Below are 19,017 nucleotides of genomic sequence, written 5' to 3' on the forward strand. Positions count from 1 at the left end.
AATGTTCTTCGTTCACTATTGATTGAATCAAGTATGTCCATCCTTTCAATTTTTGGGTCAAAATGTCCTTAACGTATAAGAAATGATTTTACAATGCCAATTTTCCACCTATTAGATCAAAATGTCCTTAACCTATTAATATTGGTTCAAATTTTCTTTCTTGAATTATTTTTAATAGGTTAAGAATATTTTTGATCTAATAAAGTGGGAGGAAGATATTTTTTATTTTGAATAATTTTTAATACGTGAAAAGCATTTTTGATCCAATAGCTTAAAGAAGGGTATATTTGATCCCGTAGATAAAAAGAGGATATTTCTGAATCATTTTTAATACATTAACAACACTTTTGAACCTTTTCTAAGTAATATATAAATATTATCCATCCAATATGATTGGCTTGCGTATCAAGACTATGGAGGGATGACATATTGGAATCTGTGCCGGCAACGGATCTACGGGGTTAATACCTCAGATGGTCACTCAACTATCCACTTTTGCCTCAGAAAGTCACTCAACTTTTATTTTTCACTAAAAAGTCACCATGTGAGTGACTTTCTGAGGAAAGACTGGATAGTTGAGTGACCATCTGAGGTATTAACCCCGGATCTACGTATATCACCATATATAGCAAATTATAAAATATACTAGTAATCAAATATGTCACTAGGCATTATGCCTAATGAATAAATTTTAGGAAAAATTACTTAAATACACATTTTATTTTATCATAATCTCTAAAATTTTCTACTATTTAAAAAAATTTAAAAACTCGGATACATCGCTGATACATCTCTATCCCCCTCTCGGATACATTACTTCCCTCTCTGATACATCATTCCCCTCTCGTATACATCTCTCACCTATATGTATCTGAATGCCTGTTGATGTATCCAGAAGTCCAGAGATGTATCCGGATATCCTATTCCCTCTCTGATACATCTCTCCTCTCTCAGATACATCCCTCATCTATGTATCTGGATGTCTGCTAATGTATTCGGAAGTCCAGTGATGTATGTAGAAGTTCAACGATGTATTTGAAATCCATAATTTTTAAGAGATTTTTGTAATTTGGAAAAGAGTAGGGAAATAATGTAATTAGCTCTTAACACTACGAGATTTAGGTACATTATAAATTTTATTACTCCTTTAGTTTTAGTTTTAGTATGTTTATCTTATTTTTCGTTTCAATTTTTTTAAGAAGATATTATTTATTTTAATTTAACTTTTCACCTGATATGTTTAAAATTGAAAGATTAAAAAGCATTTTGCACTCTATGAGCAAATGAATAATTAGCAATGGAAAAAATTCATAGATAAATAACAAAAATTTCATGCTAATCTTACTTAATGATGAATTATAAGAAAATTCAATTAGTTAGGAATGTTTTAGCGACTGATTAGTTGGAATTATCGATAATTTTTATAGCTAATTTCATATTTTCTTGTAGTGTTGATATAATATGCATATTCTTAATTTAATATCACAAGATTCAATTTACTTTTACTTTCTTAAATTTTATGTTAAATCAAAATCAGAAAAATTAATTAGAACGATAGAAAGTAGGGAAAATTGCATATAATAGCAAACTATTAATTCAAATTAAATGTTATAACCATAGTTTGATTTAATTGTACCCCAAAGTAAATTGTTGCTATTTTGCCTCTCTCCTGGTGAATCTCACTCGCCACTCTCGTTCTCATTGGGCAGTCTCCCTCACCTATCTCGCTTTTATACAAACACAAATGTATAAAATGCGTTTGTGTTTGTATAAAGCGAGAAAATTTTTGTATATATACATATATTTTCATTCCCCTCTCTCCCCTCTCCTAGATCTCGCTCGCCACTCTCACTCGCCTCTCTCACTTTATTCAAACACAAATGTATACATTGCGTTTGCGTTTTATAAAGCAAGAAAAAATTGTATATACAAATATTTTCGTCCTATACACTTATGATTATACAAATACGATCTTCCCCTGCCCAATTTTCTTTTGTCTTTATCTCTTTCTCGCTTTATACAAACACAGATTATATAATTGATCTTTTGTTTATGTATAGCGAAACAGATTATACAATTACTTTCTTTTGTATATGTATAGCGAAATATACATATTTATGTTTGTTATGAAGCGCAATTATGCAAACTATAGCTATAGTATACAAATATAATTTTTATGTTTGCTATACGTAAAAGTTGCTCTAGAAAGTAACATAAAGCAACATCAGAAATTGAGAGGGCACCTCTCCATTTTATTAATATTTTATGAATCACGATAGTAAATAAAAATATGGGGTTACTTACTTACTTTCTTGTTTTCCTCCAATTTTAAAGTTTTTTTTGTTAATATTTATTTATTTATTTATAATCCATGTATTATTGCATTAGGTGAAACCGTTATTTTATATTATAATCAAAACCAGATTGGCGCATAGTTGATCATGTGTATAATGTGAAATAGTTTATTAAGAGGATGCCTCTCCATTTTATGTTAACATTTTAATTCAATTACCTTTTATTTATTGTTTATCTATAAATGTAAATAAAAGGAGTTCTTCGATAAATGTTACTCAATTTATTGACTTAATATACCATTTAAGAAGTAATAAATAAAATAATTTAATTTAATTATATTAATTTTTAATTATAAGTTGAGGATCTTTCGAAAATAATATTTCTACCTCTACGAAGTAGTGGTAAGGCTTACGTACACTCTACCCTCTTCCAACCCCACTTGTGAAATTTCACTGGGTATATTGTTTTAGAAAATATATTTAAGAAATGAATATAATTAATAATAAGATATAAGAACTAAGTAATAAATTATTTCTTGATTTATTTTTAAATTAAACAAATAAATTGAACATCAACTTTTAATATATCAACTTTCAATAAATAAAATTGAACGAGGAAATATAATACCAGGGAGATGATCTTAAGTCTTATAAACATATAGCAAAATTATATTATGGGAGTCATTTTAACAAATTGGCATCGCGTCTTAAGCATAATCTAGAAACTTCTTAGATATAACTTACCTATATATATAATCTAATTAATTAATCGTAACTTGTTTACAAGTACATCTAAAAAGAATTGGGATCTTAATATTTTTAGTTAGACAGTTAAAAATATTTCCATCCTTTAATGCAGCGGTAACCGTTGTATACTTGGTGCAAAACAAGTGCATAATAAATATAAGAATTATGTATTATATATACGTATTGATTATACAATAATTATACAGGCTAAATTTTGTGAAAAAAAGATTAATATTAGTTTAAGAAAATTTCGTAAAAGGTTATAGTGCACATGTAAATATGTTGTTCAAGTAGATTTTTGCTATTTATATAACATCACTATTTTTTTTATTTTGTATCAGAGTTTTGGTGCAATTGTATCACATACACAATTTAGTTTGTTGTCATTAAATGTGCAACTCCTTAACTGATGCGAGTAATTGATGTAACAATGTGATCAATTATATTAATTTACGGAATTTATATTATTGATTTGTGGAAGAACTGTAAAAAAGATTTCAGTAACAATCTATCTAAAAAAGAAAATCGAAAAACAAATTCTGATGATTTTTATTTATCCCATTGCCTTCATCTTCTTTTTGTTTATTGGGGTATGGATTGAAATATCAAAGTTAATCTATTGTTGTGGTGTATCAACTATTCAAGTTCTAATACGGAATTTTGGGATCTTGAACACAGAGAACAATTACATAGATTATGTAATTGATGATATCATAATACCTTTCCGATAGATGATGTATCATGATACCTTTTCAATGCATTGCATAATAATATATTTTCGATACATTACATAATAATACATTTTCGATACATGATGTATCATGATTTTTAATACATTTACATGATGATACATTTCCGATACATGATGCATCATGATATCTTTCTGATACATGATGTATCATAATACCTTTTCGATACAATACATAATGCTACATTTTCAAAAAAAAATAAAAGAAAAAAATATAAAATAATGCTATAATACCTTTTCGATAAAATAATGTATCATAATACCTTTTCGATACAATACATAATGCTACATTTTCAAAAAAAAATAAAAAAATATATATAAAATAATGCTACATTTTCAATACATTACATAATGATACATTTTTTTATACATTTCCGCTACATGATGTAACATGATATCTTTCCGATACATTATATAATGATACTTTTCCGCTACATGATGTATTATAATATATTTCCGATACATTACATAATGATATGTATCATGATATAGTGTATACGTTAAAACAATTACATACCTCTTTGATACTTTATGTTTGGACGACTTGCCTTCAGTAACAATCATGCCATGAGAAGAAGAAATACGTACATAGATATACTTATAGTTAATTAAAATATTTACCTAATATGAATAATCACAAAAGTGTGAATTTAGGAAAATCTCTGATTTAAACTTGAAAAAATTAAAAGTAAATCATGCTAAATTGGTGGAGTCACGACGTACAAGAGAAATACAAATAGTATAAGTGAGAGAAACATAAGCAAAAAAATTAGTCGGATAATAATTTCTAATCACGCGTGAAATAAGAAATTGAGTATAAACTGTATAAATTTGCTATTAAAATAGTTCTATAAACTTTGTTAGATAATTATTTTAGAGTAGAATTTAAAAAAGTAAATATAAGATTTATTGGTTGTTGTATCATAATTTTCTCCTATTTTGTTAAAGGGTCCATACATGTGTTAATCCCAAGATACAAAGATGTAAGAGTAGAAAGAGGCTATGGATACTTGAAGAGCCCAATTTGCGAAAATGGTTGCTACAACTTGTCCATAGTCAATAATTGATATTTGATCTCTTTGAGAATCACATTGGGCTTTGGCATGCCTAAGTCTCATAGCCTCCATCTCCACCACTTCATATCACCTCTCATAATATTGAGCAACTTTTACATATACCAAACATAAAAATCATATTTATATGTTATAACTATAGTTTGTATAATTGCGCTCCATAGCAAACTTTATGTTTGCTATGGAGCATCAGATAGTATAACTCGATGGCTCCTCTTCAGATTTGTATAATTTCGCTGGCAGATTATTTGTATAAATCGATGTCAGCCTCTCGTTTGTATAAATTGTTGGCAGCCTCTCAATTCAATTTTATGTGTTTGTATATTTGCATAAAATTTGAATTTGTGTACAATTGAATCGAAATAAAACGTTTGTATATCAAATCTCTCTCTCTCTCGCTTTATACAAACATAAATTATACATTGTATTTTGTATAATCTGTGTTTGTATAAAGCGAGAAAGAGAGAAAGGCAAAAGAGAACTGGACAGGGGAAGATTTGTATTGTATAACTATAAGTGTATAGGACGAAAATATATGTATTTGCATGTGTATTATACAATTTTCTCTCGCTTTATACAAACAGAAACACAATTTATACATTTGTGTTTGTATAAAGTGAGAGAGGCGAGGGAGAGACTGACGAGCGAGAGAGGGAGAGTGGCGAGCGAGAATTTCAGGGAGAGAGGCGAATGACAACAGTTTGCTACGGGATACAATTAAATCAAATTGTGGTTATAGTATTTAATTTGAATTAATAGTTTGTTATTATATACAATTTTCTCCATAATATTTAACTAAATTGTATACTCTATAAATATTTTTAAAATTATATTTTTACTTACATGTCGAACACAATAAATAATACACTAATGTTTCAGAAAAAATATTTTCCTTCGTAGCAAACACACCCAAAGGCTGTGCAAAAATGAAACCTCTTCGTGACAGCTCATGTATAAAATTCTAAGTTACTAATAATTAACCTCAGTAGCTTTTTTGTAAACCCTATATTTGTACTAAAAAATTAAATAAATACATATGTATATTAACTTGTGAACCACTAGCATAACTGATTGAATGTTCAGAGGTAAGGAAGGGACCATGTAAATGTTTGGCTCCGACCATGCAAATTTATATACCAAAATATTTTTGTTATTGTTGTACAAATCATGATCACTAGTCAAAAGAATAACATTATTTCAATTCTCAGATATTGTTCCATCATTTATTAACTATGTATAATTGAAAAATGTCAACTTGCAACATTGCGATAGCAAATAAGCATAGCATTAAAAAAAAAGGGGTAAAATACATAAATCCCACTAGTTTAAGTCCTAATTACTAAAATTTCCAATAGTTTCAAATATTACTTCCTCTACCATATTTTGTGTTTAGGATATACAAGTCTGAATCCGCGAGATACATATATCAACTGAATTTTAAAATCATGATACCTATTTTATTTGTTTGAATTAATTGGTTGTAACTAATTTCCTTAATTAGAGGAGTAATTAAGGATTTTCAAAATTCATGGACAATTAATTCTGCAAATTTAAATTAATCAAATCCCTTAATATAAGGTGGAAATCTAGAAGTGTATCTATGTTTAATTAATTTATTTTTTATTATTCATTGAAATAGTAAATTCATTAATATTATTAATAACAAAAACATGTATATCTTGGTCATGTAGTTTGATTAATTTCATTTTATAATCTTAAAATGTGAATCCATTGATTTGGTATATCTATTGTCAATATGTGATGTATCCAACAAACTAAATACTTAGATACATGAGTATCATACAAATACATTCATATGTATCGTAGAAACATCTAGTATTAATTCCATGTATCTATTATCAATATATGATGTATCCAACAAACTAAATACTTAGATACATGAGTATCATACAAGTACATTCATATGTATCGTAGAAGCATCTAGTATTAATTCCATGTATCTATTATCAATTTATGATGTATCAAACAAACTAAATAATTAGATACAACTACATTCTTATGTATCATAGAAGTATCTAATATTAATTTCATTATTTGTTATATTTATCTAATATTGTCCTCGTTATACAAACACTATCGAAGAAAATTCAACCAAAAGTTGATAGATAACACATTTCATCTGTGGCTGATCTTTTTCCGCCGGAAATGGAGCCGCAGAGGAACGTTTCTGGTTGGTTTTGCCGTCACCCGTACTAAGAAAATTCAACCAAAAGTTGATAGATAACATATTTCATCATTGACCGATCTTTTTCCGCTGGGAATGGAGCCACAACTGGCCGTTCCTGGTCGGTTTTGCCGTCATCGCGACACTATCATCACCAAGATGTCTCCCGGCTTCATTGAGGAGGATGCAAAAAACTCATGATTTGCGCATAGGCATAAGAATTGAATGGAGGCTATCTTACCGGAAAACCCTTTTTTTTTCTTTTGTACTTCTTTTTTATGATTATGAAAGACAAATTTTGTATTGTGTAAAATATCTCCGGAATCGTTGGTAGAAAAATATTTTGAATTGCTAATTGACCATTAATTAAGGAGTTCAAATTTTAAGATAATTATTCAATATCATATTTAAGGAATTTGTGTATCTGATTAAATATTTTAAAATATATGGTATAACTATTAAAAGTGATATTATGTGTAATTATTTTAAGCTAGAGGTAAATTAAGTATATATGATAGTGAAGTATGTGCAGAGTGCAGTTAGGTAGTTTTCCCTTAAAAAAAATCTCTACATTAATCTATCATTACTCAATTAGCATAAAAACATGGGAGACCCTTGTACTTGGCCCGTTTGTCACCTAGACCCTTCTATTCACAATTTTGTCAATTGAACACTTAAAGTTATTAAAACACAGTATTTTAAACCTCTTTGATCATGTGTGTCTCCCAATCGCGCTGATGTGGATAACACCTCACTATCCACATCAGAAATATATTGCCACATCATTTTTTTTATTACAAATAGTATTTTCTTAATAGAAATCTCAAACTAATCTCCAAAATTCTTTATTTTTTTATTTCTTTCCATTTCTTCTTCTCTTCCCATATTTTTCATCTATTTTGCTACTAATCATTCATTTTTTTTCTTTTCTAGTGAATTTTTTTCGTTGAAGAGGAATTAGAGATAAGTAAAACTTTGTTATGTTTTTTATTATAAATTTTACTATTTTAATGGTGGTGAGAAATAAAGTGACCAAAATGGAGGATGAGAGAAAGAAGAGAAGGAGACAAAAAATGGGTCATTAAAGAAAACTCTTCAAAAATGTTCTCAATAAAATTGCCTTACATTTAGAAAGAATCTCAAACATATGTTTTTCAAAAATCCATCTAAAATCCGCATCTATTTCACAATTTAGAACCTCTTTCCTCCCACCCCCTCTCTTTTACCCAATCTAAATAAATATCTTTTCCCAATCATTATAAAACTCTCAAATGATAGATAACATATGAGAAGAGAAAGAGGAAGAATTATGTGTAAGAGTATTGAAAGAGATTGAAGGAGATGTGTGTGTGGTGATGGTGGGGGTTGGGTGAAATTATGAGGAGGAAGAAGAAGAAACGTACAGCATTTGGGAATGGGTTTTTTTTTTAAAAATAATTAATTGTTATATTTTTCTTTAAATTCTTTTTTAAAAAATAAATAAAGGTTTGTCTTCACTTGCTTTTAAACGTGTGTAACCACTCTCTTGATCTGATTCAGCAAAAAAAAAAACACCACATAAGCTTAGTCAACGGTCAAAAGGGTTTAAAATAGTGTGTTTTAATAACTTTAAGTGTTCAGTTGACAAAGTCGTGAGTAGAAAAGTTCAGGTGACAAACGAAGCCAAGTACAAGAGTGTTCCAAGTCATTCCGCCGTTCTTGTAATTATAAAGCTATAGCTAGTACAGATTCCACACATAAAAAATGCACATAAGATTCCATCAAAGTACCCAGTACATAATTTGTCTGTAAAGCAAAACATATAGATGACCTTTGATGTCAACTAGGGTATCATTATTCCAAAGTGTTTTTAATGTCTTTTCATGCACTTTATGTCAAAGGTTTTTTTTCCCTAAAATTGTTAAATCAATTTAATTGTTAACATTGCTAATTATGGTATCAAAAGATAAGCACTAACATGGCAGTCAGAAGGAGTAGCAAGATGGGCATCACGAAGTAATTTTAGTACGCAAGAAAATATTTTTTCTCGAAAAAATAAGTTCTTTGAAAATGAGGAATGACCTTAGGAAAAAAAAGTTTCACAATTAACATTCCACATCGATTATATCCTTTCCGCCCAAACACATGCATCTCATCTTCACCCCACCATCACCACCCAACCTCCCATAGTATTTCTCTAAATTATACTTTCAAAATAATAACTTTTACTTATATTTCGACACGAGAAAACAAGTAAAAAACAAATTTATTTTTCTAGAAAATATTTCCATCATGCCAATCGCACACTAAATGTGTCTATAAGGTAGGGTTGTTCACGGAAACATCATATAATTAAAAGAAATGGATAAAAATTGAATTAATTAATTTAATTCTAATATTTTAAAAATTAAGTAAATTAATTTAGTCATCTTTTAATAAAATATCAATCCAAATCGAACCACGAACCCTGACATATCAATCTGGTTCTCTTTTTTTTTAAAAAAAAAAGGTTAAAGGGGCATATCTTCATGTCAAAGTATCAAATATTAGTTTCAACTAGGACAAGGGGGAATGACGTATTCTCACTTATATTATTCTCCAATTGGATGCCTTTAGTTAATTCAACCTCTAAAAAAATGAAATGGATTCTGATGTAGAAATAATGTGCTTTCAACTTATTTAATCAACTAACTAGTCAAACTCCAACAAATTAAAAGCAAAAGAAAAGATTCAAAAAGTTGGGGTAAAAAACAAATTTACCCTGTAGAACGGTGAAAATATCTAATTTTGTCTAATTATTCCATATGTTCTGTCATTTATTATTAAAATAGATTTTCCTTTTATTTGTTACTTTTGACATATCAAGAAAAAATAAATTTTTTTCCCATATTTTATCTTTAATATTAAATATTATTCTCCAAATCATTTTTTAAAACTTACTACTAACATCATTTAATAGGGATAACATGGTAAAATATCTATATCAATAATTATTTTCTTGAATGTGTTTAGTTAAACAGTAAACAAGTAAAAATAAACGAATAAAATAATAACTAGTAAATTCCCACAATTTCAGTAAGAATTAATTTTCCATCATACATTTTCCCAGTAAATTGATTCGATTGAAAACGAGTGGAAAAAATCATTATCATGTTTTAGGCATTGACAAATAATTCATCTCTACGACCAACTGACCTAAGCTCAAAAATATTCTCCATGCCTACGTCTGACTCAAAATCTTAACTCTGATTCTTTAATTTTTTGCTTTGTACTTTTGTTGTATATTAATTGCATTAGTTTAATTAATTGCTTTAACCCTTGCTAATGAAGAAGAAAGCATTTGGTTGTACTTGCAACAAATTAAATGGATTGAAAAGCTAACATTGCTCATTTAGGGTCACCAAAGGTTATTAAGATTATTTATTCTATTTAATTAGTTTATTAATTGGGAGTACTACTGTACTTTAATCTTTTGGACCACCATAATATATATATAGCTGTTATTCAGATCACTTGAATTATACACCTCACTAACATTTTTTTAGTAAGTTAAATTCACTTTCGAACAACAATACTTTCAACAAAGAATCCATATTTATGATTATTTTATTTTTTCAATATTTTTTTATATAGAAAGCTAGCCTGGGATTCGATACAAGTGCTCTCATCCATGTTGCATGACTTTAAATAGTAATAGGTCCAAGGCTTGATTCCATTTTGATGTAACATAGTTAAATATATGGAAGTATATCACCTTTTATGTTTTATTATATTTGACATATCATTAATTACTTTTTTAAATTTCGTGTCAAGTTAAAATATGACTAATTGAAATGGAGGGAGTAAAAGTTAGTAATAGATATCTAGTTGCGTGCACTAATTAATGAAATTAGAATTATATCGATAAAGTGAGATCAGAGAGGGATCATGTGACGTACGTCCATGAGCAGAGGGTGCAAGCGTTTAAAGAAGGGATACACATTATTCTTTAAGTGAATTTTACAGACCTTATAGGAATGAATTCAGAAATAATTGTAGAAACGTCTATTGGGTTAAAAACCCAACGGATAAATTTGTATGGGCCTAAACTTAAAAAGAACAATATCTTAACAGTTGAATCAGGACCGCTACACTTTTAAATTCTTTATATTGTATGGAATGAAGAAAAAATAATTAAGAGTTGTGAAGTTGCTTCAAATTTGAATTATCCACTTCATTTTCTTTATTGATATTATGTAATATATATATATTGCGAGTTGCACGAGAACACCAAGTTTACGGTTTTTGTGTATAAAAACAATGAGCTAGAAGCTCCAAAACATGAAACTACGAATTAAATAATAAGAAATATTTCATACATTATCTAGGAAAAACAATACTATAATTTACTAGATGGTGTTGGAATTTTCTAGCCAGTTAGAATAAATTGATTAATTATTGGATCATTTTTTGAGCCTGAATTCCTCTTAATTAGTAAAACAATATATATAGTGCATGCGTAAATCTTATTAATTAAGCTAATTTTCTATCTTCATCACCATAAATATTTGTTTTAAGTTGATAATTAGAGTTTAGTGGTTTAGCACTAAAGGATGTAGTGCGTCAATGGATGAAACTGCTCTTCCTTAACCAAATGTCTCGAGTTTGAACTTTGGGCATGAAAAAGCTTTTTCTGAATGAAGCCCACACGATGCGAATCTGAATTAATCGGAGACATGATAAAATTAAAAAAAAAAAAAAAAAGAGTTTAGTGGCTTGTTTGTAGATAACACAACTTGTTTGAAATTGATGTGTACATATATATTCCAAATCAATAATTTTTGTTGTGTCAATTAGTATGTCTGATGTCACAAATTTCAGGACATTTTTTCAGTAGATAAGAGACAGTTCACAAATTACAGGAAATATGCTGGAACTTAGATTAATATATTAATTAAATATGAAAGTCGCATTCCCACGTATGTAATGTATACAAGCAAAATACTACGTAGATTCATGCATCGGTGTTCGAATGGATTTATTTATTTTCTATATCCTTTTGAAAATAGAGAGGTAGTCGCAACAGTAGAAGCTAATCACCTTGTACCCTTCAGATCACTCGACCCCGATAGGCCAGTCTCATATGCTATATATCTAAGTAAAGGGTTGCTCGAAACGTCACATACTTGTTAAGTCGGTTACTCAACTAAATTTTATTTCAGTTAATCAGTCAATATATCTTTTTTGTCACATAAAAGTCACTTAATTTATGATAGTTATTATCTCATAAAGTCACTCAATTTTATTTGATAACACAAACGTCACTCAACTAATGACACTAATTACTATTAATTTAGTAACTTTTGTGTTAGTAAACAAATAAAATTGCATGACTTTCTAAGATAAAATTACTAATTAAGTGACCATTTGTGAAATTAACCTGGAAAAGTACTTTAGTGATCCCCATGGCCATAAGTATGACCAAATTATTTTATATATATAATATATAATAACATCATCTAAAAATTTAAACGATTAAAGTGAGCATATTTTAATCATGATATCCACTTCAATATTTAGCCATTTCTAAGAAATTCTTTAAACAATAGTAAAAGGAACAAGTAAGCCGGGAGCAATGTTGCTCATGACTTAGGCTGCCAGCTATAGCTTATCTTCATTATTTTCTTCTAGATTTTTAAAATTTTATATCTGCATATATAAATACATATATGAAAGCATCATATACTAAAACTACAAAAAAAAAACATTTTTTTTAGGGCAACTCCGTTTTTAAAAAAAATTATTTTAGTGAATCTTGATTAGACCTGGGGAACTCCTTTTTTCAAGGTAAGGAGCCTCCTCCTATTGAAACTCGAGGTATGGACGGATCTAGGATATTGTTAGGGGTTCATTTTTTTAAAAAAAATATCAAAAAATTTCATTGTATATATTAAGTTTAAATTAAATTTTATGTATATAAAGTTGATATTGAATTTCTAGACTTATTTGTTTATTTTTTTTATATTATGAATTTTATTAGTGAAAATCCTGATTTGTTCACTAATAAGAGGATCTTCTTTCAGAACAATTATCTATCCCATTTAAATTTGTTTGTTTTATTTTAATTTATTTTTTAGTCCATTTTAAAAAGATCTCTTTCTTTCCACGTGCATGGCATATTTAAAGATCACAAAAATAAAAGACATTTTAATACATTTAAATATATTTTTAATTTAATATTATAATATTTAAAAATCTTCTTTATCTTTTTAAATTTCGAGCCAAATCAAAATCGAAAAAACATTTTATAACGGATCAAGAAGTATTATTGGGTAGGTCATCACTGCTGAAATGTCTACTCATATATCACATGGCATGGAGCTTAGGGGTTGAGAGTGGATGATTCACAAACCAGCAAACTTAAAGTTACTTCAGCGTTTAAAAAAGAATGATCTAGTTTGACTTGACACTAAATCTAAGAAAATAAATAAATAAAATTAATTTTATGATTTTAAATTAAAGTTATGTCAAATATATCAAATATTTTTTGATTTTTTAGTCTTAAACATATTACATAAAAAATTAAGATCATTTTTTAAAGTAACAGACTACAAAGAAAATAAACTCATTCTATTTTAAACGGAAGAAGCAATTAATAAGGAAAAAAAGTAAAAGAGAAAAGGTACAATATATGAATGATGATTGGTAAACACAAAGTCGACAAGCAAAAAAAGGGATGCATCGCTAAGTGGAAGATGATTTCATCTTTCTTTTTGAAGATCTTGAATGTACTAATACCAATTATTATTATTTTTTATTTGTTGAAAAGGAAATAAAATATCTTCTTTTTTTTTGCAATATATCTTTGCATAAGCGTCCGTACTATTAGCTAGCTAGCGTGGTACCTGCCTGTTTGTTTTCTTTGGTCTCGTGTCTTAAAGTGGCGGAATCAAATTTTTTGTTAAATAAATTTATATATATATACTTCCTCTAATCTATATTAAGTGAATTGTTAAGGATATAATATACCTCTTATGAAAAAAATGTTTATGAATTTAAATTAAATGTTATTTTCTACTATTATCCTTTTAATTATTTTTGAACTATTCTCCTAAAAATATATAAAGTAGTTAAACCTCATTAAATGAAGGACATATGGAAAAAAGTCTAAATAATTTTTTTTTTTAACTTTGAATAATTCACTTATTTTGAACTATGAAAAACGATATAACAATTCACTTAATATGAACTAGAGAAGTAGTGTTTTCTCTGTTTCAATTTGTTTGTCTTGTTTGTATTTGATATAGTTTAAGAAAGTAAATAAACACTTTTGAATCTTGTGGTCTTAAATTAAAGATATGTCAAATGTATCAAAATATTTTTTAATTAATGTTGTGGTCTTAAACATATCAAATCGTGGAAAGTTGAAATTAAAGAGTCATCATAAAAGTAGAAAGACATTCTTTTTTAAACGGACTAAAAATGAAAATAAGAAAAACAAGTTAAAATTGATAAAATATTTTTTTGTGCCAAGCGAAATTTGAATGAACCCCTTGAATCAATGTGAACTCCGCCCTACTCTTGAAATTCGATATTTTTGAGGTCACGATAAATGCTCATTATTATGATTTTTTTTATTCTAAAAATTCGAACTGGAGTTCCCGATCCTCACAGTGGTAACCTTGCCTAATTAACAATATGGGTTGTGGTGCACCAAAAGAAATATTTCACCCTCAATCAAAGGTCTCGAGTTTGAGTCCCGAGTATAGAGAAAATCATATTGGGTGAGCCACCCCCGAATGAGCCCTGTAATGCGTGATTTAAATTTAATCGGAGCTTCAATACAAACTCCAAACACCTAACTAATTATTTTTTTTTAAAAGGAAAAACTTTCCTAATTAACCGACAAGTACTATAACAAGAAACACTATCATTATGATGTCAATTTAATGTTGATTGAATTAAAATGCTATTCCTTGATGTCAATATTTAACTTTTACTTACTACGTATACTCTACGAATAAAATAATATTTATTTGGATTTTGTAGCATTTGCCACGAATCTCCAATTTGACATAATACAACTTCAAAATGTAATTCGTTACACCTATTATTTCTACTTTTTGGACCATATCGTTAAAGCAATTAAGGTCTATTATATCACATGAACAAATCAGCTATAGTTAACCTTTATGAAAAATGGTTTATTATAAGTGTTCATCATTCAATATGGGAAGTAGTAATACGTGTCCCAAACTTATCAACCTATAATGCATATTATGCAAGAAAATAATTTCATAACCCTTCTTTTGCTCAAACTTAACGATTCAAATTTAACATTCACTAAATTATTTTCTCAAAAAAATACTCTCCAACAATAGTTGTCCACTATTGACTTGATAGTACTATATTATCCTTTGACTTTATTAATTTAATGTTTTGAAAAATATGTTTGATGATAAATAATATTTAATAGCAAGGGTAAAATAGACACAAAAGGTAAATTATCTCTTGATTTTTTAAATTGGACAAGTATTGTCGGATAACTATTTGTAGTATAGTGGACAATTATTGTTGAACGAAGGGAGTAAATATAATCCTTTAAATTTATGAATAAAACAATAAAAACCTGGGCCATAACAATTCAATTATCCCATTTATAATCACAGGTTGATATAGGATTAGTTTTTTTTCACCCTTAATTCGAGGTCATACGTTTAAGTTTTAAGGATGAAAAAATCACGATAAAAAGTGTTTTGTTCTTTAATGGATCTAACTAACACAAATTTAAATTAATCGAGTCAGTAGATTGTAGCTATTGAGAGAAGAATTGGACCAATATATTAGGACAACCTATATAAGATAAAAAGTTTCCATAGAAAAGAAAGGAAAATAGCATGGTAAAGATGTTTAAATCTTGTTTGAGATGCTTAATTGGAGCTAAGAATAAAATGAACAAGGAAATAACAAGAAGAAATTAAGAGAACTTTTAATTTAAGAAGATCTCTTATATAATAATTAAATTCATATTATCATAGGAAACGAAGTAGAAACATGAACGCTTCGACTAAGAAAAACCTTAAGGCTAATTCGATTTAGGAAAAATTAAAATAAGTTTTAATTTTTGCCTACGAGACATAATTGTGATTAATTGAAGATATTTACTATCTTGAAATATCTTAAACGTGTGACCTGTAGACAAAAGTTAAAACTTATGCACGATGGACAACATATACATATCTAAGTTCTAACTTTTGTCTATAAGACATGACTTGTAATCAATTGAACAAGTTCACTCTCTTAAAATATCTTGAACTTCTACCTTACAGGCAATACTATTTTACGTTCACAACTTATTCTCGATGGAAAACACGTTACCTCATTAATTAGTTTGTCCTCCTTCTAAACCCTAGCTTATAATATAAATATATCAATGTTGGTGTCGAAAATAGAAGTTTTTTTCTACCATATATATATATATATATATATATATATATGTTGGCTAGAGTTAGTTATTAATAAAAAGCGCTCTTCAAAGATATTTTAGGTCGTAAATTATTATTTTTTATGTTCGATAACATAACTTGTGATTTTTGCAGATCCACTTATGCTAAGGAGAAACTCTCAAAGTCTTCTAAATTAATATTTTCGGTTAAACTACTACACAAGATGTATGACGTTTTTAAGAAATTTGAATGTTTTCATCACTTTAACTCTTATGATCATTAATTAATTTCAATCCAATAATTGACAAGCTTTTACTCGTGTTTTTTGCGTAGGAAACACAGTACGCCCTCCACTCCTAAAGAAAATTATCATATGCTTTTTAAACCCTAAAACAAACACAAAATAAATCCAACAATATGGTTGACTTTGTCCACCGACGTGAATAATCTTGCTAGTAATACTAATATACTATTGTCATTTTTGGCTGAAAGGTTTCATATTGTCTCCAACAAATTTTAAAATAATAGAAAATAAATTATAATTGCATCGAATTTTCTTTCATAATTTGAGGACTACTGATAATGTATGTATATCTCAAACATTGGATATGCTTTGGATTTTCTTGAAATTTATTTGATCTTTATAAATTAATTTTGTGGATCTTCTTATAAATATTTCATGAATTTATGAAACTTTTAAAATGTCTTTTCAAAAGAATATACTACCTTTTATATATGTTTTAGGTAGGATTTAGGGTAGAATAACTTTCAAGAACTCTAAATTGAAATTAAATTCATTTTATAAAGTTCCATAAAATTCCGATGTGTATAATACTTTAAATTGATCAGGCTCAAAAGTCAAATCATGGAAACTATGTGGATTTGTATCGTCAATAGGCACAAGTGCGGAAGAAAGAATGATATGAATTCTACTTGGACTTAATTACTTCACTTGCAAGAATTTTTTTTTCTCTTTTACTAAATATTTGATAATTACTTTATTTTAATTTCTTTTTATAATAGCTGTGAAATAGTATCGTACCATCAAACAATTCAATAAACCTAAAGAGCACCAATTATATAATTATCATTGATCAATGTAGTCTTCCCAGCTATTGAACCCTCTAATTTTATGTTGTTTCCTCCGGTCCATGTTTTCTCCGTATAATTTTGCACCGGCAATGAAGTTGGAATCGTAGATTTAGCCCTCGATTGGCATATTGTAAACTAACGTGCATCGAGAGAGCCTAATCGATATATATGATTCGTTAAAATAGGATGTACTTCTTCACTCTTAAGGCTCGTTTGAGACTTATAATTAAAAATAAAAAGATCTCATTTATCATTAGCTCCTTACGATGGTGAAGGGTGAGAGTATCGGCAATGAGTTCGGTCAAACTCAGTGCCAGTAATTTTGGTTCAAATTTATATTTATCCCAAAAATTTATGAATATGTACTTATTATTAATTTAAATAAATTAAAATCAGAATTTCATTAATTTCAAATACTGATTCCGCATCGGGCTCCTTGGTGGTGTTTCCAAGAAATTTCAAACAGCGTGGTCTGTGGTGTTTGGTGATACATAGACATGAAACACCTATGTTGACTATGAACAGGTCTGAATCATGCATGAAGGAATGATCTTTTTTTCTTATTTAATGTATTCCTTTATTTAACTTAAAACCAAAAGTTGTTGAAGAGTTGTTTATCTGTATAAAACTATGTGGAAGAATCTTTATTTATTTTTTCCTTCTGGATATTTAGTAAGTATTTAATTTGGTAAAATAGTAAATATATAAATTAAAAATGGCTTAATTTGGGAGTAAATGTCAACATTCATGCATCCTTATCAGTAATAGTGTAATACAAAAAAACACACGACTCATTTGGCTATTCTCATAAAGAACATCTCTCTCCACATTTGATTGATCGAAAAAAAATAATAACATTGCCGGCAGAAAAGTACTCAATTTCTATTTCTTTTTTCTTCTTTGATATTCATTTTTATTGGTTCAGTATTAATTTGACATAACTTTTAAACAATAATAAATAGAATGATAACTCTTTAGATATATTGTCTCGTCCATTTTTACTTGTTCACCAATAAAAATATATGTTTATTTTTATTTGTCCAATTTTAAATATTAAAAGATAATTTATTACTTACTTTTAATTTATACTTATTATTAATTATAGTTATTACTAGAGCATTGATTTATTATATTAAAAAGATGATATAATAACATTTTCATTTTATTTATTTCTTTGAGTATGTCATATCAATAACGAATGAGTAAAAAAAAAGAGAGAGTAATAAATTTGTGATAATAAGGATAAATTAAAAACTTAATAAGTAATAACTTATCTATTAACTTATAAACCGGACAAGTAACTATTTTTAGTATAATCAACCAACGAAAATGGACGGAGGGAATATAAATCAATTGAATGAAACAGTACACTTGAATATTTTTCATTCATTTGAATTTTTTATTTTTTTTTAAGTGTATGGCATCAACTAACAGTTGTACAATTCAAGTGGTGCAAAAAAAAGCCCCTACCCCC

Source organism: Solanum tuberosum, unplaced genomic scaffold, assembly GCF_000226075.1.
Source record: "Solanum tuberosum cultivar DM 1-3 516 R44 unplaced genomic scaffold, SolTub_3.0 scf00227, whole genome shotgun sequence".
Taxonomy (NCBI): domain Eukaryota; kingdom Viridiplantae; phylum Streptophyta; class Magnoliopsida; order Solanales; family Solanaceae; genus Solanum; species Solanum tuberosum.